This window comes from Pinus tabuliformis, chromosome 6 (assembly GCF_031772625.1).
Source record: "Pinus tabuliformis cultivar Carrire ecotype Pingquan chromosome 6, CPIR1, whole genome shotgun sequence".
Lineage (NCBI taxonomy): Eukaryota > Viridiplantae > Streptophyta > Pinopsida > Pinales > Pinaceae > Pinus > Pinus tabuliformis.
In genome coordinates, this window is record NC_142292.1 from 706,709,542 (window position 1) to 706,726,964 (window position 17,423).

General features: G+C 35.6%; 1 pseudogene; it reads left to right on the plus strand.

Moving 5' to 3' along the window:
* Positions 1–13,099: 13,099 nt before the first annotated feature.
* LOC149260637 (tobamovirus multiplication protein 3 pseudogene) lies at positions 13,100–13,723 on the plus strand (annotated as a pseudogene).
* The last annotated feature ends 3,700 nt before the right edge of the window (positions 13,724–17,423 follow it).

A 17,423-nucleotide genomic window follows, 5' to 3' on the forward strand; every position in this document is an offset into this window, starting at 1 on the left:
TGGTGTTATGACCCGACTCAACTGAATGCAATCGAATATGATAATGTAATCTTTTCAATTCGATGAATCCTATCTAAAGTAAGGAGAGAGTTTCCATTCACTTCCAACAATGCAAAAATTGATCACTAAGAGAAAATATAACAAATTCTCTAATGCACTAATTTCATCAAGAAAAACTAATGCAAATCAATTCCAAACCATTTTTTATTTTTATTTTTGTGTAAATTCAAATCAAAGAAAGCTGATCTAAATCTACGATTGATTTTTTCAGAATGTAAACTATGCAATTGTAATCTATGCACAATTCACTTGAAAAGTATGCAAATGTAATCTATGCACATTTTTCATTAATATTCTGAAAATGAGAATTCTAATTGTGCAAATGTGATCTATGCAAAAGAATTCTCAAGCACAAGACGATTCTAATGTGATCTAAGAACCAATCAAGTGCAAATTGAGAAAATTGGGTGAGAGTTCCAAAGATCAAAACATAAAAACACTCAAAGGCGATTAACACTCATACACAATTTAGCCCCCCCCGGCGAATGAGGGGGAATTTTTTTTTGCAAAAACAAAAGCAAAAAGATGCAAAATTGTGAAAAGACTGAGACAAACCTCCAAGTAATGATCAAAGGAAATCAAATCAAGAATTTCTCAAGAAAGAGACTCAAAACACCCAATTGATGAAAGCTAAGAGCAGGAACAAGCTTAGGTGAAGATTCTGGACAAGGGACTAATGAATCTGGGCAGAAAAAACTAAGAGAAAACAAAATCTAAAAGCAATTTGAAGCAAAAATGGAATTTTCTTAAGTTTTACAGGAAGACGCAGGCAACCCGTTGTCACAGGTGCGGCCCCGCTCTGTGCAGACGGCAACAGCGCGTCCAAAGACGCACTGTGCAGTACTCAGAGACTGCGTCCTTCTGGGAAAATGAAGAAAAACCAAATCTAACTAAATCTAAAGCTAAGCCACCCAAATACTAATTCTCACAGTCAAAAACCAGAAAATAAAAATGATTTTCTCAAAGCAAAGTTCATATAAAGGAAAAGACTTTCACATTAATGGATTCCCCAGCGGAGTCGCCAATTTGTCACACGGAATCTGTCAAGGGTGCGGACACGACTGACCTTCCTAGAAGTCTAAGACATTCTAATGACAAACAAGACAAAAAGGAGTGATCTTTCTCTAAATACACCTTTTATAACATGAAAAACTACAAGTGTTTAGGCTTACCTTATTCCAAAACGCTGTTGTTGAAGTCCGTTCTTGACGATCCGGATGAGCTCCTCCTTCAAGTCAATTCCTGCAACCACAAACAATCAAACAATTACCAAGCACTTGCATTTCATATAATAAAACATATATCCAACATGCAGACCAAGGAACACATGAAATAACTCATTAACATAAGCTATTGAGAAAAATAAACCAGTTTGTATTAATAACGAAACAAAGAAACTCTTACAACCTGGCCTTGGTGTTGTGCAAGTTCCTCCCAGGGTCCATCAAGGGTTTTCCTCTACTTTGACAAAGCTCACCCTCTCCCAAGTAGAATCAAGTGAAGACAATCTCTCCTCACAAAAGCTCTAATGGAAGACCTAAATCCTGCAGCATTTACCCAAAGAAAATGTATAGCTCCAACCTCTCCTCCTCCTGGCTCAATGCCTTTATTTATAGTGCTGTAAAGAGGTTATTCTGGTCCACCATCAATGGGATCATCCCCCTCTTTGGGTGGGATAACTCCCTTATTGATGGGATAAGCTTCCCCTTAATAGAGATACATGAACCAACTGGAGGCGCATCCATTTCATCAAACCGACCTCTAGAATGTTCTAGAAGTAACCACAAGTAACTTTTTCAAGATAAAACTCGCGCATTTTGTCTTTTACAGAGGGACGCACCTGTCCCTTTACATACAGAGCGTCCATGGACGCAGTTTTTGTGAACAAGGTCCGCGTCCCCGCAGGTAAGACTAGAGAGAACCTGCGACCCCAGAGATAAACATGATTTTTACAAGACTTTCTCTCTTCTTTGAGTTTGAGATGGATAACAGAGGCATGAGACTTGCCTAAGAGGGTAGCATGACTGTTGATTTGAGCCATACTAACTGTAAGTAGTCAAGGTGACATTTTTTAGTGTAACACAAGGAACCCACCTATGCGCAACAAGTTGAATGCTAAAGTCTACGAATGCATACATACTCTACCCCCTTTGGTTTTGAACCTGTGATCCCTTAGGAGAAAACACATGCTCTTAACCATTAGGCTCATTCAAGTTATATAAAAGGGGTGAGCTCTCTTTAAAGCATGCTACTACCAAGTCCACATCCATGCCAATGGTTCCAAGACCTGCATAATGCAAGACAAACATTTCATACATAATCAAACCCTTGAAAATCAAGGTACCAAACATTCACCATGAACAACACAAAAATATAGAGAGAAGAAATGCAAGGAATCTCTCCACAAGTCATGTTTGCTACAAGACAATACAATTCAACACATATCCAATACAATGACACTTATGTGTCTTTATACTTTATCATGAATATTCCTAATGATATTATATATGTTGTTGATTATTATATTCTTTAATTTTATTACGTAGTATTTATATTCCATTATTATGGTCACATTACATTCATTTCCTTCTTAGGTTAGCTCCTTTCTATCTTAGGTGACTCCCTAGTGTTATAGCCCGTTTAACCACCTTATGTTATGTAGAGGAACCTAAAATCAACCTCCCAAAATCACTAGTTTGCGTCATTCTTCCTGCTTGTTTTTACTTCTTTATTATCCCATGGTTCCCACAATTCTGTCATTTTCTCACCCGTCGCTCCTTTGTAGTGGAATAGCCTCGCAATTAACATGTCTTTGGCATGGGAGGGATGTGGGTCAAACTTATAGAGTAGGTCATTCTCGAGGAGATCAACTTGATCCACTTCATATTGAGTAGGTTGGGGTCAATGAGAGAATTTTCCTATCTTCTCATGGCCCAAGATGTCTAGATGCATCCTCCTGAGTTTTGGAAAATCCTGTATAATGAAACCTTTTCAAATTTCAAGGGAAACCTTTTCAAATCTCAAGGGGAGAAGAGAGATAAAAAGAATAGTTGAGTGATGCTTGTGGATTTATGCTAGAACTTACTTCTCTTGCATGTGATATGAGCCTAGTCTTCCTATAAGGGAATAGGAGTGCCAAGGATTGGAGGAGAGACCATTGGTGAATTGAGGTATCATGTATTTTTGTATTATTCTAGCTAATGAAAGGTCATCATGAATTCTCTCCTATATGTCATGTTCTTTCATATATGAATGTGATATTTCTATTTTTGGGGAATATTAATTTTCTTTTCACAGAGGAAAACATCATCATCTTGGAGTGGGATATTTGAATTGAAGAAGGGTCTTTAGCAATTCTATAGGGTCTGTAAACTACACTAGCCTATGTGGGAACATAGGTATGTTCCCATTATCTTCGTTGATGAGATGCATGTTGTGTTATTATCCTTGGTGCTAGACAGAGATAATGCATTGGGTTTTATGTTGACTAGGTATTATTCAGTCAAATGTATCAAATATTTTTTAATAACTTTGAGAAATTTTTTTATTTTTATTTTTTAAAATAATTTTGTATTTATCTGTCATTTAATTGAATGTTTATTTGTTGATGTTATTTCCAAATGCCTTGTTTGGAAAACCATCTCCATGAATACGATGAGCAGGATATAAGTCTTAGGACAAGTGGCTCAATTAATAATTTGTACCTGTGAATCAAAGTAAAATTATACTCGTAATTATTTCCAAAATCAATGTTAGGTCCCTATAATACTAGTGATTCCCCCATTACTATTGCCATTGTAACCCTTATTATTATTGTTGTGCCCCTATTGTCCCCATATTGTTATTAGTGTGCCCCACAGAAGCCCACTATTGTTATTGTTGTGCCCTTATATTATTATTGTTATGTCGCCTTTGATTATATTGTGACCCCTTAGACTCCTATATATAGAAAGGAGGTTTTGTCATTTGTATCATCCAATAATTGTTCATTTGTGTAATTTAAAGGAGGTTTCCCCCTCGAAAAGATTGATTTTGAAGTTGTTGATCTATCTTTTCTTCTATTTTATGAGTTGGTTTAATAACATTTGGTATTAGAGCTTTGGATAATAGGGTTTCCCTGCTCCAAACAAGTCATCGTGGAATTTTCACTATAACATTTTTTCTACGACGTTTCAGATGGAAAAATTAAAACCCATTTTAGTTGAAATGTTGATGAACCTCAGATCCAAATTTCAGATATTTTATCGCGATATATTTGGAGATATGACCTAAGGAAGTTAGGGTTTTTGCAGGCTCCCAAATTACATCCCAAACATGTGACCTTGGGAAAAATCATCATAACTTTCTCCTTGAGCATCATATTGAAATTTCATAAGAAGTTACATAAAGGGGATGGACTGTAGTTGTTGCTATATTGTTTTTAGGTCCGCGGGTCGAAATAGTGACACATGGCACTTCATACAAGTTCGCTCTACTGAAAAAGTATATAATCTGGTCATCTTGGGAGATTGGGCATAATTCTTTCTTTGTTAATCCAATTTCAATCAGATTGGTGTCGTTGGAAAGAGGACACAGAGGGCTACCATTGGTAGCAATTTTAGACCTTGGAGATATGAAATTTCAGAGATACAACAGATTCAATATCGATTACCTACAAATAAAAACAAAGGTGTGTAGTTTTTTTTTTTTAATTTGCATAAGTTTGGTTTGAAAAACTAGTTTGAAGTGATTCAAAGGGCATAGCAAGGAATAATTATCATTAATTTATGCCCCAAAGAAAGAAAATGGAAACACCTAGTAAGCAACCTGAAATCTCTACCATGACTCATGAATAAGAGGAAGAAATGCAACATGATATAACAAAATTATGAGACCAAGTGCAACAATTTTCACTCTCACAAAAAGTAGCAGAAGCTAAGATGGATGTATTAAAGAAAGGCATGGAAGGTAAGATGAATGACATGGAAGCTAAGATGAATGGCATAGAAGCTAATATAAATAGCATGGAAGCTAAAATGGATGGCATGTAAGCTAAGATGGATGGTATAGAAGAAAATCTTAAAGGCAACATGGAAGATTTGAAGATAGATTTGACAAAGTTGCTACAATAAATGCTTACTAATGGCCAATGGATAGTAAAGGAAGCTCATTATGAGAACAAAATAAATGTTAATCATGATTTCAGAGACTCTCACATTGGAATCAAGACCCACCATGTTCCAAATATCGATATGAGGAAGTTTGATGGCAAGGATCCCATAACATGGATACTACAGATGGATCAATATTTCGATCTCCATAATGTGAAAAACACACAAAAGGTACACATTGCAACTTTATATTTGGAACTAAATCAGTTTGTATGGTATCAATGGCTTTTCTCACGTAAAAAAATTGTCACTTGGGCAATTTTTACGGAAGAAATGATAGCACATTATGAGGATACAAAAAGCAACACTCTTTTTAGCCAATTGATAAATCTCAAACAAAATGGTTCAATGATGGAGCACATTGAGGACTTCCAAAAATTTAATATAAGGGTAAAACATATTCCAAAGGAGCATAGGATTGATGTGTTCATAGGGACATTAAAGGATAACATCCAACATGAGGTTTTCCTTTGGGAACCTAATTCATTAGAGAAGACATTCAGGTTGGCAAGAAAAATTGAAAGGAAAATTATGGCAACAAGGAAGCCTACCACACACAACTATAAAGATGGAAGTGTTGTTGCTCATAGCCTTCCACAACCTACAAGGTTGACACCACAACAATTGGAAGGAAAAAGAGCAAAAGGGCTTTGTTACAGTTGTGATAGAAAATATACTAAAGGTCATAAGTCTGCTAAGAAGAAATTATTTTACATAGATTGTGAAGAGGAGGAAGAAAATGAACAAGAAATGTCAAAAGAAGAGGATATACACTAGGAACAAACCCTAGAGAAAGAAGAAATGAATCCGACCATATCTTGTAATGCATTGGCCAGTATTACCACTCCTCAAACTCTCAAGATAGAAGGACATATCAAGAAGAAAAAGGTAATAGTGTTGATTGATTCGAGAAGTACCCATAATTTTATTCATTGTAAGATAGCCAAGGAATTGAATTGCTTCCTATATCCAACACCAGAGTTTCAAGTGATGGTTGCAAATGGAGGAACCATAAATTTCTCTGAAAAAGTGCCATAATATCAAGCTATCCATGGAAGAATATGTATTGAATAACCCAATGCTTTCAATTCCAATGGGTGGTGATAATGTTGTACTAGGAGTCCAATGGCTACAGTCTTTAGGTATGATAACTTTTAATTTTCAAGAAATTTCCTTGAATTTTTTTTGGAAGGAAATGAAGTTGAATTAAGGAGTATCGCAGGGAAACTAGGAAAGATAATCAGCTCTAACGACATGACAAAGCTTCTAAAGAAAGAAAAACGACGTGTAGTTACACAATTATGTTCACTAGAGGTTCCCACATCGAAATCATCTATTTCTCCAGATCTCCAAAAAGTATTGGACAATCATTCCAAGGTATTTGAGACTCTTAAAGGCCTCCCACCTATTCATGATCATGATCATGTTATTTATTTTATTCCAAGAAGTGTTCCTCTAAACATCAGGCCTTACAGATATCCCTATTCCCAAAAGAGTGAAATCGAATGTATGGTTGCAGAAATGCTAGAGGTTGGTATAATTCAACCTAGTCAAAGTTCTTTCTCTGCTCCAGTAGTATTGGTGCACAAGAAGGATGGATCATGGTGCATGTGTCTAACTTATAGGGAGATCAACAAGCTCACTATTAAAGATAAATTTTTCATTCCTGTCATTGATGAATTATTGGATCAATTTCATGGATCAATTTACTTCACCAAGTTGGATCTTCGTTCAGGATATCATCAAATCATAATGAAGAGTGAAGACATTCCGAAAACAACATTTAGAACTCATGAGGGTCATTATGATTTTTTGCTCATTCCTTTTGGCCTTATCAATGCACCTTCTACATTTCAAGGTTTGATGAATTCCATTTTCAAACCCTTAGAAAATTTGTGTTAGTATTTTTTGATGATATACTAATCTACAGCGAGTCTTGGAAGGATCATGTTCAACATGTTGACAGGGTGCTCAAACTATTGGAGGAGAAACAATTATATGCAAAAAGCTCCAAATGTTTCTTTGGAGTACAAGAGGTGGAATATCTAGGTCATATTGTATCTCATGAAGGTGTTAAGGTAGACCCTAGCAAAATTAAAGCCATTAAGGAATGGAAAATCCCCACATCCATAAAGCATCTGCGAGGATTTCTCGGGTTGACATGGTATTATTGCAAGTTTTTTTAAGAAATGTGGGAGAATAGTAGCACCTCTAACAACATTATTGAATAAAGATGCATTTTCATGGACTCCAGAAGCAATGAAGGCCTTTGAACATCTTAAAGAGGCAATGTGCCAAGCACCGGTCTTAGCTATGCCGAACTTCACAAAAACCTTTATTGTGGAATGTGATGCCTCAGGAAATGGAATTGGTGTTGTTTTAATGCAAGAAGAAAGACCCATTACTTTTCAAAGTCGTCCAATCAAAGGAAAGTATTTACACAAAGATATTTATGAGAAGGAAATGTTGGCAATACTACATGCACTTAAGAAATGGTGACCCTACCTAATGGGAAGACACTTCAAGGTAAAAACAGATCATGATAGTCTTAAATACTTTTTAGAACAAAGATTATCTTTAGAAGAGCGGCAAAAATGGGTCACAAAGATGTTGGGTTATGAAGTTGAAATCATCTACAAAAAAGGGAAGAAAAATGTTGTTGCAGATGCACTCTCAAGAAAGGATGAGGATGTGGATGCGTTGTTTTGTGCAATTTCTATTATCCAACTAGATTGGATAAACGAAGCAAAGGATGAATGTAAGAATGGCAAAGAAGTGTTGGAATTCATTTCAAAGTTACAACAAGATCTGAGTATATCTGATACATTTAGCTGGAAAAATGATGTGTTATGGTACAAAGGTCGCTTATACTTCTGTAAGAATTCCCGAATCAAAAAAAAAAGATTCTTATGGAATTGTACACCTCTCCCTTAGGAGGGCACTCGGGATTTTTTAAAAATTACCAAAGGGTTAAGAAGGAATTTTTTTGGGATGGCCTTAAATATGATATTCAAAAATTGGTGGTGGAATGTTTGGTTTGCCAACAAAATAAAGTTGAAACAATTAAGAACCCAGGTCTATTACAACCTTTATCGATTCCAAGTCAATGTGGGGAGGAGGTTTCAATGGATTTTATCACAGGTTTACCCAAGTCCGAAGGAAAGAGTGTCATCATGGTGGAAGTTGACAAACTTACCAAGTATGCACACTTTTATGCATTATCTCATCCATTTTAAGCCAGTACAATTGCTATTTCATTTATGGAAACAATTCAAAAGCTACATGAAAACCCAAAGATTATTGTAAGCGATAGAGATCCCATTTTCACTGGAAAATTTTGGACAGAATTATTTTCTTTTCTAGGTACTCAGTTAGCTCATAGGTCATCTTACCATCATCAATTTGATGGGAAAATTGAGATAGTAAACAAATATTTGGAAGGATACCTTCTTTTCTTTGTATCTGATAAACATACACAATAGGTCAAATGGTTGCCTCTGTCTAAATGGTGGTATAACACTTCCTTCCATACTACAACAAAAATGACCCCATTTATGGAACTTTATGGATATCATCCACCATCCATCACATCATATTTAAGAGGAAATTCTAAGGTTCAAGCAGTGGAGGATCACATCAAGCATCAACAACAAGTTCTCCAACTCTTAAAGGATAACCTCACTTTGACACAGAATAGAATGATACAACATGCATATCAACATCGCAGAGAAAGAAGTTTTGATGTAGGTGACTGGGTATTTCTATGGCTACAACCATATAAACAAATGTCCCTCAAGCAATCTAAGAAGGATAATAAATTATCACCAAAGTATTATGGTCCATACATGGTGTTGCAAAATATTGGTACTATGGCATACAAATTGGAGCTTCTTGCAACTTCCCAAGCGCACCCAATTTTCCATGTTTCATGCTTAAAGAAGGTTATAGGTGATAAGCTCCCAGTTCAAACAATATTGCCGTAACTTGAAGAGGAAGGAAAAATCATATTGGAATCTGAATCAGTCACAGAAACAAGAACTCAACAACTACGAAACCGATCAACTTCAGAGTATCTCATCAAGTGGAAGAACTTACTCGTTGAAGATTCCCTATAATACTAGTGATTCTCCCATTACTATTTTCATTGTAACCCTTATTATTTTTGTTATGCCCCTATTGTCCCCATATTGTTATTAGTGTGCCCTATAGAAGCCCATTATTGTTATTTTTGTGCCCTTATATTATCATTGTTATGTCAACTTTGATTATATTGTGACCCCTTAGACTCCTAGATATAAAAAGGAGGTTTTTTCATTTGTATCATCCAAGAATTGTTCATTTGTGTAATGTAAAGGAGATTGTCCCCTCGAAGAGGTTGATTTTGAACTAGTTGATCTATCTTTTCTTCTATTTTATGAGCTCGTTGCATAAAAATCAAATTGTTCGAATACCATTTCTATGTTAACAAAAACTATATAAAATATGCGGGGTGAATGTCAATGGACCCTCAACTCGGTTAAAAAACCACTATAAGAGCTACACAACTTCATGAATGTCATTCGGAAAATATAGAAAGCTTAATACCATTCCAATCAGACACGATGAATCTATTATGAGTATAGTAATCTAGTAAAAGGAAAAACAAGATTTTTTATTTTATTTGAATAGTTGTATTTATACATATTACAAGTGGTGCGACTATTGAGCCATACCCTTAATAAATTTGCATTGTATTTCATTGGAGTTGATTTTGTACATTTTATTATTTTACTTATTTTAGATCATCCTTGTGTGGATTGTAACGTATTCTACTTTTGTAATATCATGTCCACTGTATTGCACTTAATTATGGGACCCATCATAAGCAACCAGAAAGGAAATTCGTTTCTTGCTATTGACCAAAAAAAAAAAATCATCTTTGTTTTTACCACCAATTACCGTGTTCTCGCTTTTTAAATTGTAGGTTTTTTTTTCACGAGTAGAGTGCTTCTCTTCTTATTATATATGAAACTATGCATTGGCACCATGCTCAGATACGTACAATAGATTCAAAGAGATTAAGAGAAATTAAGAGAAATTTGAGCATGTTAAAGTTAGAAACGTAGCAAATAAACAAATAAAAGTTGTATAGCTTTGTGTTTTGTGTGGAAGTTTTTAGACTTAAACAATACATATCATATCATAGTGTACATCTAATTATATATATTTTAATTTATATAGCATTTAATGTGAGTTTGTTGAATGTATATTGTTTGTCATAATAAATTTGGCCTTTTAAAGTGATAATTAAATTTTGTGATAAATTATTTTTTGTTTTTTTTTTTTATATATAACTTATAATAATTATTATATAATGGTTAATCAAATTATTTTAAATATTTTTTAATATAAATGTTTTAATTTTATGTTTTATTTTTTAAATAATAAAATTTTATTATTTTTAATATTAACAAATTTAATTTGAACAAAATTAAATAATATGTATTAATTTTCCCTAATAATTTTGATAAAGAATATTAGCATTTGCTAAACACACACATGGCAGCAACAAATATGAAAGATAAAACATGAGAATCAATTTTTATTAACAAGAGATATACATTTATAGTACATATTGTGATCGTTGGGTTTCACATCCCAAGGTCTCTTGGACTCCTTCTGTCTATTCGGCTTCCACACTAACCCATTGAGGATTAGGTGTCCAACATTCCCCCCCTTAATCCAAAGGGTTATGTATGAGTCCAAGAAGAGAACTGTAATACAAAATGTGCAAAAATGCATGGCAGCACTAGGCTGAATGTGCTCTCTGAAATGTTGGTATAAAAGGTGGTGGTTTAAGGATGACCACCAACACTGGAACGCTTAGTGCAGTGCCTGGAACTCTTCCAAAACTGACAAGAAGCTGAAGTCTTCTGCTAGAGGAAGTTCTCCTATTGTTTTGAAGAGGGAAACCTTCAACCATGAAAAGGAGGTCTCGCCCTGCATAAAAGGGAGAACTTCAACCTGAAAATGGAAGTCTCAACCTGTGATGGTTTAAGGATGACCAACAACTCTGGAATGGTTAATGCAATTCCTCTAACTCTTCCAAAACTGGCAAGAAGCTAGAGTCTTCTGCTAGAGTAAGTGTTCTCAATTTTGTTCCTGGAATTCTTCCGAAACTAGCAAGAAGTTGGAGTCTTCTACTAGGGGAAGTGTCCCAGATTACCAACTGAAGGCATGTTCACGGGAATCTTTGTCTCTGGCTACAACTCTGAAACTAGTGTGGTAGGTTGTGGCTCAGGCTCGCTTGATGTGGCTTCGAAGCTTGTAGATGACCATCATTTCCCCCCCTGTCAGATACAAGGTGAGATGATGGAGAAAACTCAACTGCAAGATTGTTCAATACTCTGGAACAAGTTCTGACATGTGTTTGGAATATATTCTTGGTTGTTGATGCCCATTGCTAAGAAGCGATCCGTCCAAGATGAATCTTTGTTCTTGCAGGATGTTTATTTCTGAAGCATCTGTGTGAAGAATGACTGGTTTTATGACAGTGCTTACATGGATGAAGATCAAAACAATGATCTTTCAAATGGCCAACTCGGTCACAGTGTTGGCATTTCACAATCTGTTGTTGTTGCTGTGGAAGAGGAGTAGAATGAAGAGCAGGTGAACTCTCATGAATGAATCCAGCACTCTAAAACTGAATGGGCTTTGAGTAGTCTGGAATATGAAAGGACAAGTCCTTGTCATATCCAAGACTAGTTCCGTGCTTGTTGTGGAGAAGTTGTTCCCAAGATCTAATGATGGGCTTGCGAAGTGCAAACTGAGTTTCTGCATCTGCGTGTACAACTGTTGCTTTATTGGGCACTGGATCTGAATGAACTTCAACAATATTGACTTGCTGTTTATGGGAGTCTGTTTCATTATTCTGAACAGAAACAAGTTCAGAAAGATGATTCCTCTGTTTTAATTCTTCTTGTTGTAGCTGAGTTTCAAGCTGCAAAAATCAATTTTCTCTTATGCATTTTGTAGACAGACCTGAATTTCTGTGAGAGAAACTTTGCTGGCTTTTAATGTATCATGATTAGTAGACAATATCAGTGTTTTAAGGAACTCTAATACTTCACTGATTCTGGCCATTTTTCTTTTCTTCAATGTTTGATTTACACCTTAAAACGGAGCAGCAGGGCAAGGCCAGGAAGGTTGTACAAGCGCAGAATCTCTGGTTTGCAATTTTCGAATCTTAGATAGAAACTGGCAATTCTTATATGTTGTACAAGGACTCGTGCAACAAGAAGAGAAATTAGCAGAATTTGGGAACAGTCAAGTCTTCAAATCTTTGCACAGAAATTATCGAGTACACTAGCCCAACAGAAAGTGCAGGTTGTAATTTGGCATCAATTGCTCTGCCATGATTTGTAAGATAAAAGGGTATTCCTATTGAGTCTCATCCTTCAAAGCTTGCTGGCAGCCTGGGTTCTAAGAATCGATACTTTGATTTTGATAAGCTAGGAGAGGTTACATCAATTATTACTCAAAACCCGAATAAAATCATTGATGTGAACTACTATACTGTGGAAACTTGAAAAGATCGAACTGAGATGCACTATGGAATCATTGTTGGAAGAGTTCTTTCATCTCACTTCCCTTAAACATTTGAGAATGTATGCAAGCGAGAAGTCACTAACGCTGCCTGAGTCGTTCGGGAATCTTACAAACCTTCGTGATCTTCACTTGATTGGCTGCTCCAAGTTGAAAAGGCTACCAGATCATATGTTGGCTGTGTTTCTGGGAAATCAATGTTCTGAAAGAGGAATTGGAAGAGTGGGGACAATCTCAAACACTGGACGCCACTGGTATGATGCTAGCCACAAGAATAAAACTGCTACCCGTCAGAAGGACCATACATGCTACCACGTTTCAGAGAGGAACCTGCGATTTTGCTACATGTTTTGCTTGATATGCCTGGCCTGCTATTTTTTACCATGTATACTCTGTTGGTCCTATTTTGGGCAGAAATATACTATCAGGCACGGGCAATATCAGTAGACGGTTATAGACCTGCTTTTATCACAATCAATGGTATCATCTATCTCATTCAGATATGCATATGGATTTACTCTTGGTGGAGCCCTAGTCCAGTTGTTGAGATCCTCTCCAAGTTATTCTTTGCAGGTGTCTCCTTCTTTGCAGCGTTGGGGTTTTTACTTTATGGTGGCAGATTGTTCTTCATGCTTCGACATTTTCCAGTTGAATCAACAGGACGCAGAAAGAAGTTGCAAGAGGTCGGCTATGTTACTACAATCTGCTTTACTTGTTTTTTCATAAGATGCGTCATGATGTTTTTCTCTGCATTTGACAAAGGTGCAAACCTTGATGTTTTGGATCATCTGATCTTGAACTTCATGTATTACTTGATAGTGGAAATAGTTCCATCTTCACTTGTTCTCATAATAAAACTGCTACCCTGTTTCAGAGAGGAACTTGCGTATGTGCCCTCATTAGTGTCACCAAGTGCGAGGTTGTTTTGAGGCGAACATGGGGTGAAAACATAGCTTACACCAACACTGATAGCAGGAATTTACAGGCTTGTATTATGATAATTTCTCCATCTCTGTTTGTCGGTCAACTGAAACGTCAAGCCTTTGAAACTTCGAACATAATCTAGTCCAAATCAAGTCAAAATAATACAAGCGCAAAGTCTCACGATAAATACAGGCGCAATGGTAAAAAGTACCAGAACTTGGTTATTCAGACAGATCTTCACAGCGTCGAATCTCTCTCGCAGAAAGAGAATATTGCAACCTGTTGAGGCAAAATCGGTGGCTCGTGTTTCAAGAAAGCAACAAACGTTGCGTTCTACTTGTTCCTAGAAAGCAGAAAGCCAACATTGTCATAAAATTTTACCGAACAACACTTTCATACCATTTGACTCCTCGATCAAACTTCTACCAAATTCTAAGAGAGCATTTTATCAGCGTTTCAAGGATCAGCGACAGTCAGAAAAGAGTTCACGAATCACATTAAATAAATCAAGTCCTTATGAAGATGTCCAGTATAATAACACCTCCTGCGGTGCACTTTGAACTTTGAAGCCATCAAACAGAATGATAACTAGTGGATGATTGGCGTACGATATGAGAATAAATCTTTGACAAAAATAAGATCTCCCTCATCTCTACCATATGGAAACGCTCCAGCATCCGCCAAAACACAGATAATCCTTTTCCAGTGAGATCTTGAGCAGACATTATAAAACCACAAGTTTAATAACTACTTTGTCACAATATTGCATGCCTATCGACAGATTTTGGAACCCTTCGAACTCTGGTCTGACATGTGGTGATATATATATCAGAAAGTATGGAAGTTTGTTTTTATATATATCAGAAAGCATAAAAGTGTATCTTACGCCAACAACACCATTGTTCAAATGCTTCTCTCTGAAAAACTCGAGAACCTGCAGTTAAAGCCGAAACGAACCCAAGCGACTGCCGTCAACATACACTTCTTAGGCCGAGAATCATCCGCAGAACGATACTTGTTCTCAAGACAGCTCCGGTAGGAAAATGGGTAGACCCACTTAAACAGAGGTTGAGAAACCAAATAGACAGGTAAAAAAATGCTTACTACAACTACCTGTAAACGACATGCACACAAAACCGATTCAGGTTCAGAGAAAGAAACTATGACCCAACAAAAAGCCTTGAGTTATACACAATAACATTTAAGCTGATATAAACAGAGGCACAACACATATCCAGACAGTTGGCGGAGTGAGAGATAGCAAGGGATGACTACGAAACTTGCCCTGATGGTTAAGAGCACTAGCTGTCGCAGCCCATTGGGTCCTTCATCATTCAGCACTGTATCTCATTGGTAGTGAGGATGGACGAATCACTGGTTTACGCGAGTTTGGATGAAGCATTATCCATACAATGCTCTGTTCTGACAAATGCTCTAGAGCAGCATTAAAATGAGTAACACATTCAATGTGTATTCCTGCGTGGAGGCACCATACAACGTTCAGCGTTCAAGGCAGAGAGCCCAGAGAAAATACCAGGTCAGGGGTGTCAGTTCTGAAATATGGGCAGAACAGGAAAATAGGCAGAAAATGGAGTTACAAAGACAGGAATACTAAAAATAGGACCTGCTCATAAAGACGATAAAACAAATGGCTCAAATAAATTATGCAGGGCAGGAATATGCTTGCTCTGATACCATGTTAAACACACACATGGCAGCAACAAATATGAAAGATAAAACATGAGAATCAATTTTTATTAACAAAAGATATACATTTATAGTACATATTGTGACCGTTGGGTTTCACATCCCAAGGTCTCTTGGACTCCTTTTGTCTATTCGGCTTCCACACTAACCCATTGACGATTAGGTGTCCAACAACATTCTATTTCGCTCGCTAAAATTTTATAATTAATAAAATTTTATTCAAACATTCATACATTAATAATTCGTTTTCCTCATTGACATTCTTAAAAACATAACTCTAATTGTGAAATTGATCGTACTTATTTTTAAAAAGCATAAAGTACACGACAAAATTATTGGCATGGAATAATATTGATTCTGAGCAAAAAAATTCTAGGCTAATAACCAATTCATGTGCTTCTATTATTTTGCTTTCATGAAATCATTAATATAGTCACTCACTAAATGATGAAATGTTTATTGGCAAAATGTGCATAACTTTAAGGATTGTATAATCAATGTTATGGCATCATTCATAAATTTATGTCAATATAAAGTGGAATAAATTTTTAATAGGAAAATACATTTTATAAGTGCATTTACAAAACATAGTAACTAATTCTTTTAATATATAACAATTGTGATAAGATATTTTCACTATTTTTTTACTAAGCGATAGGGACAAGCTACTATGTAGCACTTGTTACACTAGATTGTGAGAGCTCATTTATATTCATCACATATTGTCTAGCCGATCTTGAAACAAGATAAATGGAGAAACAACTCCTTAGCCTCTTTGTGTAATTCAAGCTTAACACCTAAGTATCATATATTAAAAATTTATTGTTTTTCCATCAAATATTAAGTATTTAGTAAATAAATTTTGTTTATACCCTTTAGTAAAAGTCACCTTCTTATCCAAACCTCTAAGATCTTCTTATCCACACCTTTAAGATCTCATCTAATATAGATTTGTGTTATAACTTTTATAAATTCTTTGAGTAAGATTTTGGTCATATTGAAATTGTTTTATAATCACTTTGACCATAATTAAGCTTTTTATCAATATTCAAAATTTATGAATTTGAAGATACCATAAACCAAAAAAATATTACAAATTTTAAATAATAAAATTTAGTTGTATTCATTCCACAATAATGGAGTCTTATTAGGCCCTACCAAGGCATGACTATAACAATTGATTTTCTTGTTGACCACTAATAATTTAGTGTTGACTATGACAACTTCTAATTTATAAATAATTAAAGTATTTTTTATTTTAATTAAAAATAACAATTTGTTAGCTTGTGCTTCGTTTAAACGTTTGTTTTATTTAAGCTTTCTTGACATGTGTCCCCTGTCATCTGTGAAATTTGATCACAGTGAAAATTCGCCAATTTTCATTGGGATCATGGTTAACATCCTATAACGAAAATAAAACTTAAACTAAACTTATATTTAAGTAAATTATAATTATTTTTTTTCGATTTATTAATACAAAATCAAGAGAACCCGAATGCGGGTGAATTACGAGACAATTAATGGTGACCCGACAGACCAACTGTTGTATATCTAACCCCAAAGATATTATGATAATAGAAATAACCCAAGAATGACAAGATAGAAATATATAGAAATTCTTCTTTATTATCAAACCCTTATGGTAGGGCAACACCATACATTCACTCCTTAAGGAAGGAGAACACTCCACAAGCCATATGCCTGTTCATACAATAATCCTTCTCTCTCACCCAAGTGGAGTCTCTAGCCTCTATATAGGCCTTATACATACAATACCATGGGTCATTACCATGGTTCCCTCATACCATCAACTAATACCATGCGCCCATTACATTATTATTAACTACTTGTGGTCCTTTACATGACATGGGTTAACCACCTTATTTATTACTATGGCCCATCCCATTATTACATTATTACCTTGGGTACCTCCCTTGGTACCCCATATTATCCCCCCTAGGTATATAACATTCCACCCCCCTAAGCATGTTTTGTCCC